Source organism: Vicugna pacos, chromosome 15, assembly GCF_048564905.1.
Source record: "Vicugna pacos chromosome 15, VicPac4, whole genome shotgun sequence".
NCBI lineage: Eukaryota > Metazoa > Chordata > Mammalia > Artiodactyla > Camelidae > Vicugna > Vicugna pacos.
The window spans coordinates 19,622,664-19,628,663 of NC_133001.1; positions in this window are offsets into that span (position 1 = coordinate 19,622,664).

Here is a 6,000-nt window from a genome sequence, read left to right on the forward strand (position 1 = left end):
TTGTGTATCACAGCACTTCTAAACTTACGTGTCCACAGAATCTTGTGGTTTCTTGTGATTTTATTAACATACCACAGAATTAGTGTTCCCAAAATACAGCATATAAGTCTCATGTAAAACACTGGGCTAAACCCCACGGTGACTGCTCCAAACATGCTTATAGAAAGTGGATAAATGAGCAATTAAAAGACTACGCATTAAAAGGATACATTTTAAAATGTCTAATGAAAAACAGATAAATACCTAGTTTTAGCTTAGAGACATCGCTTTTCAGCATGGAAGTGGGCTGTGAACCCTGAGAATGGAAGGCTCAGAATGTTGCGTGTCCTCCCAACATACCCACATTTCACGGAGCCACCGGGGGTCCCTGTGCCGTGGTCTAGGCCTCCTGAGAGCTCCGGGTCGTAAGTCTTCTCCTTTAGGAAAATGAGAAGTTACGGGGTCCAGCGCAACAATCCTCCGATTCTTTTAGTACCTCTCTTTTCGACTTCCCTGAGCATATAAATATAAAGATAATTTGATTCAAATGAGCTTTATCACATAATCACATTTTCTAACTGCAATTCTTTTTTCTTAAATTTTATTTACTGACAATAAAAATAATCAGGAGAAGTGGGAGAAGGAAAGTAATGCTTGTCCGGCACTAACTTGTACCAAGCACTACACTAGGCACTATAAGCTGTTTCATTTATTCTAAAATTTAATGATTACTTGATAAATATGTAGAGTTAGTTAATACTGAAGATTTGAAAGGGAAGTAATTTTATGCAAATAAGAAATAAACATCTTAAAATACTTTACTACCTGAAATACAAATAATACAAGAGAATGACTATCATTCTATTATTATTATATTTTAGACTATGGCTTAAAAATTTAGATGGAAGACCTATTTACAATTATTGCCAATTTTGTATTTTCAAACATTTTTCCATTAAGCTACCTTTAACTTCTTTAAGATAAAATTTTTTTTGTGGTAATGTTAGACTGAATCATTTGAAATCGTATGTTGAATAATTCTGAACACACTGTAGACTGGCAATAGGAAATTAATAACTTGAAGCACTGCAGCTTTACTTAGGTTTCTAATTGGGAACTGTATGATATGAATTGACCAGTTAATATATTTTTCTATTAACATATCAAGCCTATATATTTATAATACATTTTATAGAACATATTGTATTATATGACATAAATTAAGGTATAATTTCCCAAGTAAATTGAAGGAAGCTCAGTTCTGCTGGGGAACTTTGGAAGCACATATGTCAGAATTTTCCCAGTAGAGGTGTAAAGTGGTAGGGTGTTTACCATATAAGACCCATCAGTCATTGGCCAGGAGGCTGTTCCCAAGGAACGTCAGTTCCCTGGAAATTCTGATCTTCCGTCTGTGTATGCAGAGCTAATTCCTGGGTCAGAGAGAGTCCTCTGGCAAAAAATTGCAGGTGCTGGACATTGGAAGATGTGCTAGAAGGTGGGCTGGAATGCAGGGAATAGGTGAGTACTCAGAGGATATAGCAAAGCACTGACAGGATGCTACAATGTCTTCTATAAGAAACATCCTTTTAAAAACAATAAATAAATGAAAGGTAGTATTATGTAATGAACAATAGCATGGTTGATGGAGCTTATAGACCAGAAGTCAAATCCAGATTCTGAATATCCTGGCAGGCTAATCTTGGGAAAATCATTTAATTTCTCTCAGACTGGGCTTCCTTAAAATTTGTAAAACTTAAATGAATTAATATCTAAGAGGTGCTTACCACAGTATCTAGTAATCAATAAACAGTAAATATCAATGTATTCAGAAGGCCGTTTGATGTTTAACATATTCTATGCCATTTACCCACCATATTCTAATGCAAGAAAACTAAAATATCTTTCTTTGGTAACTGTTCAACCTGGACTTGAATCTTCCGAGTGACACGGCATACTCAGCCTAAAGAGTTTGTCCTTTCTGGTCTGGGGCAGCACTAATGGCTAACATGTTCTTTTTTATGTTGGAACTGAAACTACTTCACTAGTAAATAGCCTCACAGATTATATTAAGATTAATAGCTTCATTAATAAATAGCCTCGGACCCTCGTCTCCTAATTTTGTGGGACCTGTGAAACAATAGAGCACATGAAGGATTGCAAACTTTTTGTGTAAAAGTTACAGTCAAACTAGCACAATTGATACATAGAATATTTTCAGTTTCCCGTTTCTGAAAAATGTCTACATAATGGAAAAATGGAAATTTATGTATTAAGATACCATTTTTAGTGGACTGAAAGACAGCAAAATGTAAGCTGTAAGTAAACTTAATTTCATTATGTTTCTCTGGATATCTAATTATTGATGGGTCAGTAGTTTTTGGATGATTAGTAAGTTAAGGTGGAAATAATCCATAAATTATATTTATTCTATGTAATCTTTGCCTTCATTTTAACCACATCATTAACTATTGTTATAATCACAATTTTAACGTATTTTTGTTTTCTAGACAGTAATACCACATTAGAAAACTTTAAAAACAATCAAATGGTCTTTAGATCATTTTTTGAAATAAAGATATATTATTATGATTTTATATTAGAGCTCAAAGAATAGATGTTGCAATTTTATAGAGGTTTACTTTACAAAATGTGCTACACTTTTTAAGTGTATAGTTGATGAGTTCAACAAATGTTTAAAGTCGTGTAACTACCAAAATAATGAAGTTATTTGATATTTCCATCACTCTTGAGACGTTCTCTCATGCCCCTTTTTAGATAATCTCCTCCCACCACCCTCAGCTCCCAATGGCACCTACTGAGTTATTAATAGTTCTTAGTTATTTTATAATCAATATGGAAAATTGTAGCCTCCTCAGACAGCAGTCATTAGAATTGCTAATAAAATTATTAAATTGAAAGTGAGGTTAAAAAGGAAATTATAGCTTTCAAATAATATGTTCAAATATTGCAATGGGATAGCAAACAGTAAAGCATCACCATCCCAGAAAATATTACAAAACATGTTAATTCCATCTTATAAATTGCTCTCTCAGATTGCTGTTTTCACCACTTCTTAAAGCAGCATATAGTTCCATAGATTATTGCTTGCATTCTTCTTTCAAAATTTCAATGCTTGGATACTATAAAGAAAATGAAAACAGCAGTATGGTGCCCAATTTGTTCCAATTTCTCTTCATATACTTTGATCTATACTTGCCGGAAAATAGTCTCTATAGAAATCACTGTTGAGATTATTTGTACATTAATCTTATTCTTCATAGTCCTGGGGATGGTGTTCATTTCCTTGTTCTAATTGTCTTATTTTTTATTGGAATGCTACACATATTGCATTTCTTCCCACTCAGATCTGTTAACCTTTTTTTTTTTGCTAACCTTTACTGATATTTTTTAAAGTAAATAAGATTTTATACTAAGTAATGTGAATAGTGTAAATTTAAACTTTGGTTTCTGCCCAAGACCATGATTCACTCTTTATTTGAATATCACCCTTGTTTCACTTTTTTTTTCCTATTGCATTTTGTATCTTGTCTAAAATCAATCTAGTTGTTTTATTTTGATGACTATCTCTGGAACAGACTGGAAAAATTAGCAGGCAAAAAAGTGCTTAGAAAAACCAGCCAAAGAGACTTCATTCTGTAAGACTTCATTGTATTCTTTCTATTAGAGAAGAAGGAATCACAAGTTAATTTTTTTTCTGCTCTTACACAAATGTTTCCATTTTTTTCTGCTCTTACTCAAATGTTTCCACAGCTGACATTCATTTTTTAGTTCAAAGCAATGACTTACAAAGGGGTTAGTAGCACAATCTAAACCTTCAAAACCTTCAGCCACAGTTGCCTTTTGTTTTGAAGATATAGGGCAAGAAATGTGAAGAATTTCCTAGAGGCCTGAAAGAATTAGTCACAAAACAAATGTCTGGCTGTGGGTTGAGCTGTGCAGCACTGCATGTGAGATTCTGAGGGACAGAGGTGCCTGAGTAGCTCTAAAACGTTTATTTTGTGTGTATGGGATATGCAGGGCCTCCTAAATCACATGGCTTAGAGCAGGGAAATCCACTGAATGGGTCTAAGGATGGTCTAATCTGATTTCTTTATGACAGACCTTTAGTTTTGATGGTAGCTTTTAATATCTTCTGTTCTCATAGCTGAACACTGCTCATTTCTTCAACTCTTCTGCTGAAAATGCTTGATTTATACCATGACCTGGAATTTGAAGTAAGTAATAAGGCTCAGTCCAACCATAGGCTCCAGTCATTAGCACACAGTCTAGGAGGACTTTCCTTTTGTTTATTTTTCTCTTCACTTCCAACTTCTTTTTTGGTACCTCCCCAGATTCCTGCTTAACCTGTAAGCACTGTCCAAAGAATGCTGCCCCTTAGTCAGTGTGACTCACTGGCAATGCGCTGTTGCAAGTGCAGTCATCCAGAGGCTCTGACTGCGGAACAGGAGACACTGAATCTGTGTTATAAGCTCTCCTCTTCTGTGTAGTTGATCCACGACACTGGAGCTCCTTGTTGGACTCTTTTTCTAAGTGCTTGTTATTCTTAGCCACCTTCCGATTCCTTCCTGCCCTTGATCCGGTTTCTTCTTTTATTCCCAACTATTCATAGTTCTCTTTGCTACTTATATACAGAGAAATGCATGTCTAAACTTTATAGATAGAAATATAGCTAAATATAAAAATCATAAGCCTTGAATACAATAATGTCTTCCTTATTCGACATACTTTCCAGATATATCCACCACTCTGGCTCGCCTGCTCTCTACAGTCTTGAGGTTTTGACATCTGTTCTTTGAAGTGTGGTTGCCAGAGCTTAAGCAACTTTAGACATTGAAATTCAACATAAATTGGAAGCTAAAATCTCCCTATTATGCTACACCGTCTGTCTATTTTTGCCGTCTGCAAACAAATTAGCTTTATGGAGGTACCAATTCCATACTGTTGCTACTATTAAACTTGTAATAAAAAACTGGTAGAACTTTTTTTTCCGTTCATACAAAGTGTTGCTAAAATAGATTTATTCATTGAAGTTTGGATGTGAGTAAAACAAGAATGTGGAAACCATGGTGTAAATGAACTAATACCCAAATCAGAAATTTAGATGGGCAACAATAAAGTTCTGCATTAGTTCAAAGAAGTGAATGAGATTCTTTCCATCAGAGTCCCAATGGGAAATGTCTTCAAGGGAGAAAAATCAAGTATCTGTTAATGTGAAGTGACAGGCCACTTAAGGAAGAGACAGAAGATGTAGGGGGAGTTCGTGCATGATGGAGCAAGAAAATTTAGATTAGGGGTACTATGTCTTTAAAAGGAGGAAGGTAAACAAGACAGAGATAAAATTTAGAAGAAGATAGCTATTAGCTGTAGTTCTTATTTAGGCTGGCCAGGATGAGTGACTGGATGCAGGAAACTAGGAGGGAGGTTAAAGATTATCTATCTGTCCGTCTATCTGTCTATCTATCTATGCAAGAAGGGAGGACGCTGTGGATCAACAAGTTCTGCTAATTTCCACAGTGCCTATGGTGACATGCAAATATATTGCATATGCAAATCTGTATCAGTATATAAGAACAGGATGGAATTAAATCAGATTTGCAGCTGATATCTCATACTAAGCCACCTCACCTTTCATGAAAAGACTTCATTTAAGTCAGACACATCCAGAAATCCTTTTATAATATTGAGATTTATCATGACATCATTTCAAACAGTGGAGAAATTCATAATGTCAGTTTTGCATATTATATTAACTTTTATACCATATTTCCTTATCTCATCAAGATGATGCTGTTACATATGCATAGGAAAATCCAGGATATTAAAGGAAAGCCACCAATCCAAAAGTTACTCTAATACTGGCTTGTGATGATCTATACCACAGCATAAGCCCAACAAGCACAGCAACCTAGGCCGGGTCTATTGGCCTAGGTGCTCCTGGAAAACAGACTGGCTGTTTTTTCCTGCTGGTGTGCCGAGGAAGAGTATATGCTATTGCTCACA